Source organism: Myxocyprinus asiaticus, chromosome 31 (genome assembly GCF_019703515.2).
Source record: "Myxocyprinus asiaticus isolate MX2 ecotype Aquarium Trade chromosome 31, UBuf_Myxa_2, whole genome shotgun sequence".
In the NCBI taxonomy this organism is placed as follows: Eukaryota; Metazoa; Chordata; class Actinopteri; order Cypriniformes; family Catostomidae; genus Myxocyprinus; species Myxocyprinus asiaticus.
In genome coordinates this window covers 36,043,999-36,060,609 of record NC_059374.1, presented here as the reverse complement: position 1 = coordinate 36,060,609, position 16,611 = coordinate 36,043,999, and positions in this window count along the sequence as shown.

Genomic DNA, 16,611 nt, shown 5'->3' with positions numbered 1-16,611 from the left:
TGGACCCCTCCTCTTCTCAATGTACACAACATCACTCGGGTGGTCATAGAGTCACATGGCTTTTCCTACCACTGCTATGCAGATGATACGTAGCTCTACCTGTCGTTCCAGTCTGATGACCCTACTGTCGTATCTCTGCCTGCCTCTCGGACATTTCGGCCTGGCTGTAGGAATGACACCTTCAGCTCAACCTTGCCAAGATAGAACTCCTCATGATCCCAGCCATCCCATCTGTTGACCACAACCTCACTTTTCATCTTGGTTCAACTACACTAACACCAACCAGAACAGCCTGGAACTTTGGAGTGGTGGTAGATGACCAGCTTAATTTCACTGCACACATCTCATCAACCGCCCGGTCTTGCAGAATTGTGCTTTACAACATCAGGAAAATCAGACCTTTCCTGTCTGAATATGCTACACAGCTCCTGGTCCAAGCTCAGGTCATTTCAAGACTGGACTATTGCAGTGCTCTGTTGGCTCTCCTTCCAGCTAACACAATTAAGCCACTACAGATGGTCCAGAATGCAGCAGCGCATCTAGTCTTCAATCAGCCAAAAGGGGCTCATGTCACCCCACTATTGATTTCACTCCACTGGCTACCTGTAGCTGCCCGCATCAAATTCAAGGTTTTGACTCTGGCTCTCATGACAGCCAATGGAACCGCACCCTCTTACTTCAATTCACTTCTTTAGGTCTATGCTCCAACTCACTCTCTGCGGTCTACGAATGAGTGACGCCTGGTGGTCCCATCACAAAGAGACTCAAAGTCTATTTCACGATTGTTCACTTTCTCTGCTCCTCTGTGGTGGAATGAACTTCCAACCTCCACACGATCTGCTGTTACCTTCTCAACATTCAAGAACCAGCTGAAAACACATCACTTAACCAACCCACACTAATTGCACTTACTACTGCACTTAATGTAAGAAAAAATTTTGTCTGTCTCTTTCTTCTGTGCTAGCATCTTTACTATTCCAGCCACTGTGAGAACTTGGCAGTCCTATACTGCAGATGTTGTTAAACTTTGGATGACAAATTGCTTTCTATGTGTCTCACTTGTAAGTTGCTTTGGATAAAAGCATCTGCTAAATGACTAAATGTAAATGTGAAAGATCCACGAATTATCAACAGGGATTCAGAGATGGTGACATCTGTCCTTAAAGCTGGTAAGATTTATTACTTAAGTTCTATCAGTGAAAAGCAGTATTTTAGTGAAGGGCTTTTTTTTTTCACGTTGTTGGAAAGATACATTTGTTATGTACATTTGTTGTGGCACAATTCCTGATTCTGTTGTTGTTACTGTATCTCTGGTTATTCATACCCTCTTTTTATGTTTCTTTTGCCTGACAAATCAAGTCAAATATGGCAGTCAGTATGAAGAGTGACTCTTCAGTGTCTGATACACTACAATATAAAGGCACTGGGTGTTTAACTGCAAAGAGGTTTGAACCTTTTCTCCAATTAAACTGTTAATCTTTTATATCACTGCATCAATATTTAAAGACCTCCATTAATTTATGCTGTGTTTAGTTGTAGCTGTGTGTCCATAAAAAGTGACTGGTCCATGCAGGATCCAAAAACATTCAAAGATAATGGCACACTTCTGTCATCAAGGTATAACATACAAAAAGTTGGGACAGAAAATCTACCAATGAACTTAGTCTCATACAATTTGATTCCATTAACCATATTTAAATTATCAGGAAGTACTAAATGTCCTAGAAACTTTAAATATTAATCAAGTTAGGATCAAATTGTCAACTTTTGTTTTTAACGATATTCATACAAACTGTATACAGTTAGTCTGATTACTGGTTGATACAGTTTTCTCTGATGTCACCACATCTTGTGATTAGCCACTGGTGATTCAGAATTTGCTCATCTGCATTCATAAAGAAATAGAACTGATTATATGTGTGACTGTCTATCCTTGTCAATTTAAAGGATGATCTAGGATTCATCTGATGCCTCAGCACCTAGCTGTGTATCAATAAAGAGTGGCTGGTCAATGCAAGATTCAATAACATTCACAGATGGAGGCATGCCTCCTCCTGTAAGGTAAAAGAAAATTAACCAAGAGGAAAATATGAAGTGTCTTTGAAAGTGCTGAGCTGAAACTGGAAATGTAACAATAAACCAAACTTATATTTATATTTAAATGTTCTATTTAAAAAAATTACAGTAACTGAAAATAGTAACATGGCTTATGTTTTCTTCGTTAAATGGTCTTACAGTATCTGTATGAGATGCCTCCAGAATCATCCTTGTCACTTTAAGGTATACATTTTGATTGGGAAAAGGGAAAATACATATACTGTTGGCTGAAGTGAAGTAATATTGTTCTTATGCGTAAAATATCGCCTGTTGTCACAACATCTTGTGGTTTCTTCTATTTTCTGTTACGTTGAACTGAATGATTTTTACTTGTGGTCTCAAAGGTCTTCCCAGGAGAAGAACTCTCCAGCACCCAGCTGTGTGTCCATAAAGAGTGACTGTTCTATGCACCATTCACTAAAATTTCAGTATCCAAAAATGCCATCATCCAGGTAAAATAGCATGTTATAGCAGATATGTTACTATCTTTGTAGTACTTTATTAAGTTACATTTCATCTCAACTTTGTCATAAACTACACAAAAATGTTCCTCCTTTGGGCCCTCAGATCCAATGTGATCTCATGAGAATTTGTATGTATTCTTACGTAAAGTTTGGTTCTAGCAAACGTACATTCTCTTACGTTTGCATAGACACCGAAACATACAATACTGACATATTGACAGCATCTAAACGTCATTATTTTATGTATTAACACCTATAGAAACGTACAAATATTTACGTGTTACTGTTTGAATTAATTAATATTGAATCATTCAGATTTAATCAGTTAATTACATTTAATTTATAATTAAAGAGATTAGTTAAATGCCATTACATTTATTTAATGCATTTGACATTAAAATATGGTATTTTAATGGTTTCATTCAGTTCTGTGTGATTTCTGCTGCCCTATACAACATTTTAAAGGATTACATCGCTTTAACCAAGACTAAACTTTAAAATGTTCAAATTAATAAAAACTCTAATCTATTTTATAAAAATATAAAAACTGTAATTGTTTAATCATTTAATTGTATATTTGTTTGCCATGGGACACAAAAGGAGTTTTCAGAATATGTAAAAAAACAAAATTAATGACGAAAAGCACCATAAAACAATAATAAAATTAATCCATGCATTTGTTAGGTATAATCCAAATCTTCAGATTGATTTCTGTGTAGAACACACCCAAATTCAAGCCTTTCATTCAACGATCTCCATCTCCATCTGCCGCAGCGCCATCGCACCTGCTGTAACCGTCAACATGCATTGGTTTTGTTTTTAAAGGAGGTTGACACCAAGTCTTACACACTACTGCTTATTGGGCCAAATTTGTTAATGACCTTCATTGGCAAAGTGTTTGGTTATTGCCTCATAAGTTTTTTGTTACAAATAAGGTAAAAGAAATGTATTTTAGGATAATTCACAAATTAAACATTTTCTTTGTAAGTTTAAGACAGACACTGATGTTAACTGATCTTTTTGCTTTTTGCACTTAGAAAAAGTGCCCTACATTTTCTGGCATTGTAGTTATGTGAAAAAGTTATGGAAAGATGTGTCTACGTTTATTAATGAAAAGATACTCTTTAATTTTGATTTGCATTTTGAAAATGTAATTCTTGGTTATTTACCGTATGACAACAGTGTCATTAGTGAAGCTTAATCTGTTTATTTTATTAGTCAAATTTCACATTCATAAATGTATGTTTTCTAACAAAAGCCCCTTTTTTCAGTAGTTTTCAAAGAAATTGAGAATTATATTTCTACTATTCAAAATAGTACTAATAGAAAAGCTTTAAAAACTGTTCAGCTGTTCTCTGTCTTCAAAATCTTTGTTTAAATCAAAGGTCTTTGTGAATGTATGCCCCTTATTTTTTTTTTCTTGCACCCCTGGCACAAAAATGTATGTTGTATTATAGTCCTGTTTTGTTGTTCAAAGCATAATAATAATAATAATAATAATAAAAAAAGCATTGTTTTCTTTTTCAAAATTCCAAAATTGCCACCTCAAGCATAACGACCAGCAGTTTTACGGCAGTGATGTCGAATGCTCATTGGCTCTCAAGTGTCTCATGACCGTTTGTGACATGACATATTCTGCGATGTATATGTTTGAATGAGACATGGCAGCACCGTTATGGAGTGCATCAGGAGAAGATTTACATCAATAAATAATTTAAATTCTACTCTCCACCTCACACAATGCTATTGTATGCCGTCAGGGAGCACATCGGATGCAGCGCATTGCCCTTTGGACTACTTTTGTACTGAATTTTGCCATTTTTCTGAATGAATTATTGTGATTAAATTGATTTGCCTTTTATGTATTTTATATGTTTAATAAATGGTTATGGTTAGGTTTAGGAGTAGGTGTGGGATTAGCGGCTGTAAAATATATATAAATTAAAGCTAGGGTGTGTAATCCAGAGAGGCCAGCAGTTAGCAAGCTAGCTTTGAAAACATAGAGCCCGCCCTCGCTTCACAGGTGTCTCCAAAGCCACGCCTCCTAAATACTTCATTACATTAACAAAATATATCAAAAACAAATCAAACCATGTAATTACCTGTCTAAAAGAAAAACAGCAACCATGGCATCATTTTTCAGACCCTTTGAGTCCCGCAGTTGCCTCCAGCGTGGAAAAGCAATGCCAATGTTAATTCTGCTTTTAGCACGCACTTGATCCAGACATTTTTTTTTTTATTATTGTAGAAGTTTCTAACACGGTCTTTCTTTTCTTGTTTCCTTTTACTGGTGGTTCAGGAGGAACATAAGGTAGCTGCAGTTCGCCTTCCATTCTCACGCAAGGAACCCCTCGCTGATGACGTGTGTTTGTCTGCGCAAACAAGTTGCGTGCCGGTATGCAAATATAAATTGACAGACAAGAAGGACATCCTATCATTACATACGGACCGAATGCCATGATTTGTCGATCATTTTTTAGTCCTGTCCCTTCCACAGAAGAGACTTTAATATATTGTAACAAAATGTTTTGCTACTGTACATTAATGTTGTTTCTTGTTACATGTTTTTATATTTTTGAAATGTGGTTATGTTTAGAGGTTGGGGTAGGGTTACAGTAAAAATGTACAAATATATTTACAATCGTTTCGTGTAAACATAGTTGTAATGGATTTGCCAGTTTTTTACGTTTCTAAAGCTGTAAATACATTAAAAAATTTGCGTTTTAGATGCTTTCAAATGTCCTTATTGTACGATTTTAGTGTCTATCCAAACGTACAAACATGTACGTTTAAATGTTACAAATATTAACGTACAAATAACTACAGTACCTATATTAATGAGATCAGGATGTCAGATCCTGGATTGATATCAAACACAAGACAGTGCAGAACAATCAAAAATAAACGAGTGCAAGTTAAATACAAGACAGGGTATTATCATAGAATGCAGTGATACAGCTACAGAAACTTAATTAAATTATTATCCATCATTATTTCTTATTTCATTATTTATGTGTATAAGACATGTATGTCCATGCATCCATGCAGTGAGTTTGTATATTCTGTGAGAACCGCTGCGGTTTGAACTAAGTATCATGTGCTAGCTCGGCACTTCCTGTTATATCATGCAGGATGATTTTCTTCTAACCGTAAGAAGTCAAACAAGGGGCACTAATGTTCCTAATGTCTTCTCCAAAAATGAAAAGCATCACTATACTTGTTTTATACTGATAGTCTTCTTTGCCTTACAGTTCTGACTTTCCACTTGATAACGCACGACACACTCAAATCAAATCTGAGGTACTAAAACTCTAAAAAGGATGATCTAACACCTCTCAATGAGATCTACACTGAGCTCTACATCACAGAGGGTGCAAGTGGAGAGATCAGTAATGAACATGAGATCAGACAGATTGAAGCAGCATTCAGGAGAGCAACAACAGAAGACACACCAATTAACTGCAATGACATCTTCAAACCCTTACCTGGTCAAGATAAGCCCATTAAAACAATTGTGCTGACAAAGGGAGTAGCTGGAACTGGAAAAACAGTCTGTATAAAAGTTCATTGTGGACTTGGATGAAGGGAAAGTGAATCTGGACATCCACCTTGTATTTTTCACCTTTTATAGAGCTCAATTTGCTGAGGGACAAAAAATTCAATCTTACAGATCTACTACACTTTTTCATGGACACAAAACAAGTGGAAATATCTCAAAATGAAGGTAAAATCCTTTTCATCTTTGATGGTTTTGATGAGTGTCTTCTGTCACTGGATTTTCAGAGCATTGTGAGGTTGATTGATGTAACTGAATCAGCTTCAGTGGATGTTCTGCTGACAAACCTTATCAAGGGGAATCTGCTTCACTCTGCTCTCATCTAGATCACATCCAGACCAGCAGCAGCTGATCTCATCATCTCATCAGAGTGTGTTGATCGAGTGACAGAGGTATGAGGCTTCAATGAGCCACAGTTCTGCTGGATTTCAGCCACTGTTCTAGAGAGAATATTGATTGAAGCAGAGAGTGGAGACATCCCCAAGACTCATACTCAAATGTACACACACTTTGTGAACTTTCAAATGAACATAAAAAATGAAAGTACCAAGAGAAGAACGTGAAAGATGAAGACATTATTTTCAAACTGGGGAAAATCATCAGATTTTTTATGAAGAAGATCTTAGTGTGGAATTGATGTGACAGAAGCATCAGTGTATTCAAGACTGTGCTCTCAGATCTTCAGAGAGGAGCTTGGACTGCACCAAGGAACAGTCTACTGCTTCGTTCATCTGACCCTTCAAGAACATCTAGCTGCATTATATGTGTAGCTCTTCATCAACAAGATGAATTTGCTTGAACAACATACTGCATCATCTTTGTTCTCTAATCTAGAAACTTGTATGAGATGTTTGTATCTGACCTGCTTAAGATTGCTGTTGATCAAGCCTTTGCCAGTGAAAATGGACATCTGGATCTTTCCCTGCGTTTTCGTCTGTGTCTCTCATTGGAATCCAATCAGGCTCTCTTACAAGGTGTACTGACACAGAAAGGAAGCAGCTCCCATTGCAGAGAGAAAACAGTCACATACATCAAAAAAAAGATCATGGGGAATCCCTCCCCAGAAATGTCCATTTAATCTGTTCCACTGTCTGAATGAACTGGGTGACCATTCACTGGTCATGGAAATTCAGCATTATCTCAATAATCTGGAACTATAAGAGGAACTAAACTTTCAGTGTTCATAGTAACCTGCAGTATATATTTGTCTGACTTAGCTGGAGATTTCAATTGCATGTCAACACCTTATTTTTCTTCTTGTTTAGGTTTTATTATTCAATTGTCAGAGAAATGCTGTGCAGCTCTGGCCTCAGCTGTCAGTTCAAAGTCCTTGTGTCTTGGGGAGCTGAACTTGAATGGAAATAAACTTCAGGATGAAGGGAGGACACTCTTTTCTGGATTGAAGAATTCTAATTGAAAGCTGGAGATGCTGAGGTAAACATACAGTACATCTAAAGCTGGACATTTATTACATGACAAGGGTCCACACTTAAATGCTCATGTCCTATACTTTTGTAGCCTTTTATTTTAGTCATTTTTATTAGGAATTGCAATAAAACCCACAGTTTAAATCACGATGCAAGACTTTTTTTTTTGTTTTTTTTACTTCAAAAATGTACTGCAAAACTCTCTGCTGGGTTGGAGAATCAATCCTGTAAACCGGAGAGACTGAAGTAAGATCATTTATTTAAAAGCAACACAGAACAAGAGAGATGTGTATCGAATGCAGGAAGAGTCAAGAGAGCAGGATCTAAGTATAGCTTTGATTTAATAAGAAAATGAGTCCAGATACAAAACAGGAACAAAAAACTAAAACTCAGGAACAGAACAAAATGTCACATCCATGGGGGTAACAGGAAATGACAACTGACCAAGACTAAGCAAACACAAGGACATTAAATACATTTGGGCAAACAAGGTAAACAAGAAACAGCTGGGAATAATAAGGGCAGGAACCAAGAACAGAGACACAAGAAGGTAAACAAAACTTCAAACTAAAAGTCTCTTAAACACCTAGAGACCTCTGGTGGCCGCAGGACAAAAGTCTCAGGTGTGACAAGATGAGAGAAAGGATTGTGTCATGGTGATCAGAGGTGAGGTGATTCATCTGTGTGTGAAGTGAGTGAACGCGGCAAGAGGTCGGAAGTGACATCGGTGCGGGAAAGTTCACAAGATGCGCGGTGTGGAAAATGTTTACTCTCAACAAACAGGGACATTATATGATAAGTTTATCGATTTAGATCCTCATCATGGATGATACCTCAGATGGTGGCAATGATATTGATATGGAATATAAAGAAGTACGGTACAATAAAAGGAAAAAAAGGAGTTAACACGGAGAATGAGTCTGAACATGAACAAACATTTCATGATGTGAGCAGGAGTACTAGAAATGAATGTATGAATATGAATGATGGAAAAGAAATCAAAGTAATGATTACTTTTGTCAAACAGGCAGAGCAGTTTATGCATCCTGTTAAGTTATTGAGGGCAATAGAAAAAGAATTAGGAGTGGTGAAAATGGCATCATGCCTTAGCAATGGTAGAGTGATAATTAAATGCAAGGATGAGAATCAGAAAACAAAGATTATGAAACTGAAGACATTAGCAGGTGGAAGTGTTGTTTGCTCTGAAATTGGCATAAAAAAAGAGGAGTTATCAGTGGAATTCCCCTTAATGTGTCGATGGATGACATTAAAGAAATGTAGTGGGGGGGAAAGGTTATCTCAGCCAGAAGATTGACAACATGGTGAAACAAGGAAAGATGTGACAGCTTATCTGTAATGATACAGTTTGATGGACCCACTATACCCTCGAGTGTGAGGTTAGGCTTCATTAACTACCAAATAAGGGAGTATGTACCTCCACCCTTGCGATGTTTTAAATGTCAGCTTATGGGTCATACTGCATCTATATGCAAAGGGAAGATGCTTTGTGCGAAATGCGGAGGGCAACATGAGTATGGAAAATGTGATGAGGGAGCTGAAATGAAATGCTGTAATTGTGGCAGAGGGCACAGTGCTGCATATATAGGATGCCCAGTACAGCAGCAAGTGCGATTAAAACATCCCAGAATGTAACCTATGCAGAAGCCGTCTGTAGAGTTAAGGGTGGTACTGGATTGACAGCAATGAAACAATTTGGTCAAGGAGACAAGGTAAATGGACCAAGCAGTCGAGTAGCTCTACCAAGAGTAGAATCAGCGGACATTCTGACATTGAAGAAACTTGATTTTGTGGCTTTCATTTAGCAGTAATCAATGGTACAATGCAAGCTGAAAGGAAATCAGATAAAAAGAAAATAGTAGTTGGATGTGCAAATAGGTTTCTTAAACTGTCTGGAGTATCCACAGAACAGGTACATGCAATGCTTAAGTCCAATGAGGGAAGTAGTGATGGAAGTAAATATACAATGAATGATGCTTCACAGAGCAGTGTTATATAGCATTATAATGTCTTTCCTTGTACTTATTGGAATGCCAGGAGTCTAATAGCTAATGGTGAAGAATTTAAGAAATATATTTTGGATATGGAGAAATCTCCATATGTAATATGTGTACAAGAAACATGGTTATGTCAAGCAATAAGTTTTAAAGTGCCTGGCTATGAGGTAGTAAGGAAAGACAAAGAAAAAGAGGAGGAGGATGTGCTATCTTTATTAAAGAGAACTTGATATATAGAAAGTTACATAGTGAAAGTGAAATTGAGAGTTTAAATATAGAAATAATGATGTTACAGGATAAAATTAAGATTGTTAATTTGTATAATCCATGTAAGAAGTATGGATATTTTAAAGAAGGCTACTGGAGAAATATCAAGTAAAATTATCATATATTCCCATAATAGCCTATGGGGTAGCAAAAATACAGACTATAATGGGGAAATAATAGAAGAATTTATGGAAGATTACTCTCTAGTATGTTTGAATAATACAAGAATGGACATAATAAAAGTGAATCATGTTTGGATCTAACTTTAGTATCAGCTGCTCTAGCTGGGAAATGTACGTGGACAGTCTTAAATAATAATTTGGGAAGCGATCATTGCCCAGTACTTTGTAACATCCAGATTTTGCCACAATACCAAGACTTTTATCAAAGCAATAAATGGGATTATAAGAAGGCGGATTGGGAACATTTTTAAATGTTACGTGAAGAGTTAAGTAACAGTATGTCTTTGGAAGGAAATATTGAAGAAAATTATGGTAATTTTGTAAATATGATATCTTTTGCAGCAAAGGAATCTATTCCTATAGCAAAGTGTGGAAAGAAAAGAAGTGTACCATGGTGGAATGAGGAATGCAAGTGGTAAGGAAAACACTCTCTCTTGTGGCAGTTTTAGATTATCAGAGAAAAAGAGCTATTGTAAGGAAAGTAATTAAAGATGCAAAAAGGAAAACATGGGAAAAGATTTGCAGCACAATTGGAAAGGAAACAGGAATGGATAAGGTATGGCGAATGATCAAAAAGATGAATAGAATTAACTGCTTTAAACAAATTCCTGTCCTTGAAGATGATGATACAGTAGCTATTACCAATAAGGAGAAAGCAGAGTTATTAGCTCAAAGTTTCGCTAAAATCCACAGTATTGAAAATCTAGGTGATACATTTTTAATAAGAAGACAACAGATCCAGAATGCGTATGGAAATGTATGTCAGTAAAGTAAAACATTTGATAGCATAATGGATGATAAATTTAGTTCATTTGAGTTGAAAATAGCAATTAACCAATCAAGTAATACTACACGAGGAGACATGATAAGTTATAAAATACTAAAAAATCTACTGGTGACAGCCTTGAATAATTTGCTAAGAATATATGATCAAATATGGAATGAAGGAACCATACCTAAAGACTGGAAAAGTGCAAAAGTGATACCGGTAGCTAAACCGGGGAAAGATATAACAAAACCTAACAGCTATAGACCAATTGCACTTACTTCCACCATGTGTAAAGTAATGGAAAAGATGATTGTGAGAAGGCTCAATTATATATTGGAGAAAACAGAAACTGTCTCACCGTACCAGAGTGGCTTTAGGAAAGGAAGATCTACATTGGATGCTTTAATATTGTTTGAGAATTAAGTTAAAAAAGTATTAGTGTTGAAAGAATACTTGGTTGCAGTATTCTTTGATATAGAAAAGGCTTATGACACTTTATGGAGGGAAGGACTTTTGATTAAATTACAGAAGATGAGGTTGAATGGTAAATTTTATAACTGGGTGCTAGACTTTCTTTTTGAACGTACCTTTCAGGTGAGAATTGGAGAAGATCTTTCAGCTTCACATCTAATTGTTAATGGGACGCCACAGGGTAGCGTAATTAGTCCAGTACTTTTTAATTTAATGGTCAATGATGTTTTTGATAATGTCAAATCAGATATGGGTATGGCTTTGTTTGCAGATGATGGAGCATTATGGAGAAGAGGACGAAATCTTAAGTTTGTAGTCAAACAAGTACAGAAGGCAATCAGAGTAGTTAAAGAATGGTCCTTAGAATGGGGACAAAAATTCTCTGTTACAAAAACAAACTGTATGATACTCACAAAGAAAAAGATAAAAAATCATATTACTTTGAAAATATATAATCAAACACTGGAAAAAGTGTCAGTGTTTAAATATCTTGGTTTGTGGTTTGACGAGACATTGAGTTGGAAAAGGCACATCAGTAAAATAGAAACAAAATGCAAACAAATTATTAACTGCATGCCTGCAGTGACCAGATATCATTGGGGTGCTAGTAGTGATGCATTACTATGCATGTATCAAGGATTAATATGATCTAATCTGGATTATGACTGTGTCGTATTCAATTCAGCATCTAAATCAGTTTTGAAGAAACTGGATGTAATACAGGCTAGGGCTTTAAGAATCTGCTGTGGAGCAATTAGAACATCTCCAGTAAATGCAATGAGAATATTGATGGGAGAAATGCCTTTGGATTTGAGGAGGGTGAAACTAGCTATAACATACTGGATGAAACTACAGGGTGCGGTAGATAAACATCCTACCCGTGGAGTTCTAGAGGACTGTTGGGAGTATAAATGTAAGGGAGGTAATAGCTTTGAGTGGAAAAGTGGACAGTGGGCCAAAGATATAGGAATTAATACTATGTCATTTTGTCCTGTGGTGCCTTTAGGTGGTAACCCATTTTGGAAAATCCCAGAACCAATGGTTTATATAAGTTTATTAGAAGAACAGAGGAATATGAAAGAGATATGTAATTACGGAAATACGGTGAGTACAATATTGAGTGAGAGATTTCATTAATTCATACAAATATATACAGATGGTTCCAAAGATCCAATAAATCAAAATGTTGGCATAGGTGTGTTTACACCTAAATTTAAAATAAAGATGAGTCAAAAGTTAAATAATTGTTTATAGGTATATACTGCAAAATTGATTGCCGTGATAGTTGGTCTGCAATGGATAGAGCAAAAAAAGACCGGATAAGGTGGTTATATGCTCTGATTCAGTTTCAGTCCTGAATAGTATTTTATCTGCAAGATCAGAAAGGGAAGATATACTCTTGGAAGTCTATTATCTGTTGCACAGGTTAACAGTAAATGAAGTGATGATACAGTTTTGTTGGGTACCTGCACATGTTGGGGTGTTAGGAAATGAGGTGGCTGATAGATTAGCCAAAAGTGCACTTGGGAAAAGAGAAGTAGATATTCAAGTGTCAATGGGGAAAGGTGAGATGAAAGCTATAATTCAGAAGGAATTAAATAAAGAATGGCAGGGAAGATGGAATAGTAGTAGCAAAGGTAGGTGGCTTTATAAAATCAGGAAGATAGTGGCAAGTAAATGGTCTATGGGAATGAATAGAAGGGAGGACGTAATGTTAGCTAGGCTCAGACTGGGACATACAGTCTTAAACTCAACTTTGGCAATTATGAGTAAGCACAGAGATGGATTGTGTGACAAATGTAGGATGTTAGAAACTGTGGAGCATGTACTGTTGGTATGTGATAAGTATAATGAATATCGTACAAACTTATTTTAGAGCACTGAGGGTAGATCAGTAAGTGTAGAGTATATTTTGGGTCTAGCGGATACACAGGTGTATAAGGCACTTTTTACCTTTCTACATGACGCAGGTTTAGATAGAAGAATATAATATCGTGCAATGCTTGGATTGGGACTGTGTGGGGGTTTGGTAGAGGATGGAGGAGCTGGACACGCAACGCCATCTGATGCCGGATCCAAAACATAGCTCTATGATCTTGGCAGAGCATCATGTTCTGAAAGAGCTGAATCTGTCTGGTGATAAACTAACAAACTCAGGAGTTAAATTGGTCTTAACTGGAATGGAGAATCCTCTCTGTAAACTTGAGATACTAAATTAAGAACATTTATTGTTAAACGTACCTACACTTTAAGGGTCTCAGCTTCACAGATCCTTCTGCCCTAAACAAAGAAACTGTAGCATGTTATTTTCTTTCTGCAGGTTGATGTATTGTGGTGTAACTGATGAAGGTTGTGCTGCTCTGGCTTTGGTTATGAAATCAAACTTAACAGATCTGAAAGAGATCTATTTGGATAACAATGAATTGGAAGTATGGTATCACAGATGAAGGTTGTGTTGCTGTGACATCAGCTTTGAGATCAAAACCCTCTGTTTGGCAATAAACTCGAACATTCTGGAACGAAGCTGGTGTCTGCCATAAGTGATGATCCACATAATAAATTGGAGAACTTTAAGTAAGTGTTGCTAACTTTAAATACAATAGCTACCTATACATAGTATCAGTTATCTATCACATAACTTAAAAGTATTATTTATGACTTTGTTGTCTTAACACGTATTTCTGATTTATTGTTTATCAGTTTATACTAGTTGCTCTCTAATGGGTCTGGATTGAGACTGAAGAGTTGAAATGAGGCAAAAGCACATGGGTGTCACCATGTCAGTATCACACTGTAGACACAAAGACGGTAGTATATTGACTGTAATGCTTCTTCATGCTCAATATGAATTACACACCATGTTATTATTTGGGTATATATTATATATTTAAGCATATATTTCATTTTTCATTTACTTTTTACTGGTCTTAAATTTCACATTTCAGGGATTTGTGAAAATTTAATTTTTTTCCTTCAAAATTTCAAAATTCATTTTATTTCTAAAAATACTTATTTTATTTTATTTCTGATTTTGTTTGTTTGTTTGTATTGTACCTGTTACTAGTCATAACCTTTAACATTTGTTTTGTTGATATTATTTATTTGAATGTATGTTTTCAAAAATGTTATTCCAATGCTTGTTTTTAATGTTCTATGAAATGGAGTTATAAACAAAGGTTCGGGAGGAGCTTGTCAAGCTAGTTGTGCAAATCATAATGCAATCACATATATGCAGCTGTTTACCTCACTCCTGTGACGATTCTTCCATCATCCCTTCACCACCCCTACTCCTGCTTGATTATTAATCTTAACTAACTTTAGTTAAGTAGTCCGGAAGGGGGGAAACTTAGAGCTTGAGCTGTGCCACTTGTTCAAGCCCCTCATGCTCGAGCCGCTCCTTTACGGACAGCAAGTCAAATTTGTTTACTCTTAACAATCTGTTAACCATTTCCAATTTAGGGGCTTGGTGGACATGCAAACTCTTGAAGAATATTTCAGGAAGTGACTCAACATGAAACGTTATTTTTAGTATTTTCGTAGATAAACATGATTTAATTTTCCTAAAAAAGAAAAAGATTTAGTAAACAAATATTATACAGGTTTGTCAGTTTTATTTCTGTTATTTGCTCCCCTCATGGAAATTTTGTTTGGTGTAAAGATTTGCTTAAACTAATGAGCAAATGCCAGTTAAATGTTTAAAACTGTAATCAGATTACCTCAACATGTATGGTTATGTCACATAAAATGTCCATGTTACACGTGTACTGTATGATTTTTTCAATAGAATTATATTATATAGCCTATTATAGTTATTAAATATAAGTATTGCTGTCATTTGATTTTGCAGTCCACATTTGTGGATTTAAACTACTTCAATGATGTCATGGGACTTCAAAATCATCATGGAGATATTTTCTGCTGTTTAAAGTCATTACTGTTATTTTATACGTGTTTTTTTTTTTTTTTTTTTTTTTTTTTGGCATTTCAACAGGGTTATGACATCCGGTCTACAATCAGTGTTTACGAAACCACTGAACATGTTATACCTTAGATCATTTTTATTTACCCAGAAGCTGCTATTTTTTTATTATTATTATAAAAATAAAAAAAATAAATAAAAAAAATCATATCTGCCTTAATATGTCAAAATAATTTTTAGTATTTTGGTTTTAACATCTGTTTGTTATGTTGGTTTGTTGACATGACATGTTATAAAGTACAGTAAACTTTTACAATTTAACTGTCATATTATTATGATAAGAAATTGCAAACCTGACATTTAAAGAAAATAAACTTTGGTTACATTTACACAAAGATGATGTCTACGATGTTATGTGTATGAACATCATGATTAAATTGCGGCGCTTTCCCTGCAATTTTACAGTACATACTCTGTCCTCATCTCACGCTGCACGCTTCTTTTTCGCCGACATACAGCAAACCTTGTGATATTCAATGTTTAAACACTCCACTCGGTGGCGCTAGTGTGGAGCAGAAATTACTCAACCGGTTCCTCAGTTGTTGTTGTTGTTGTTGTTTTGCTGCCACCTTCTGGACAGAAGACAAATTACAAGTTTTCACTTGTGCTACAGTTCACCTGCATGTCGTTGCAAGTGGTGACAAGAGAACGGCGATGCTGTTCTGCACAGTGATCACATAAGGAAGGTGACATTTCTGAGGAAGACTGACCAGTTAGAATCTGTCTCAGAATATGTTGGAGCAGATATTATCTGGGTTCGATAATACTTGTGTTTTGCACAAAGAAACTAAAGATTAAGGTGCTTTCTTTTCTTAAAGACGATGCTCGTGAACTAGAGAAAACAAAGTGAGTTCTAACAAATTTGTAAATGTTATTGTGTTTTTGCACGTAATTGCAATTGCATGATTAGTGTGATATACTGTATTAAACATTGTTCATGTTATCATCTAGTTTATCTTTCGTTCTCTTTTTGCGTTTCTGTTGTTTCCTTGTAGACATACAGTATAAACAAACAAACCAAAAAAATTAACCAGGCTATTAACACTAGTTAAAAAACGGAGATATCATTTGAATATTAGTACTGTATACTGACATAAGAGTAATAAAGTAATCTTGTTTTTGCTTATTTTTTTTTTTTTTATTTTTTTTTTTATTTTTTTTTTTTAATCAATACTTTATTTTTCTTTCATAAGTAGCTAAGGTTATTTTTTTATTTACAAAATTAATTTGGTTACATTCTTGTCGGCACAGAAACTGTTTTGTATAGTATTTTACATTATGAGTGTTTATTTTGTTTCAGATTGGTCAGGGAGGTATTGAATTTAGTTATTTGGCAATCATTTTGATAATCTGTTGTTTTTGTTACAATTAATGTGGTTTGTAC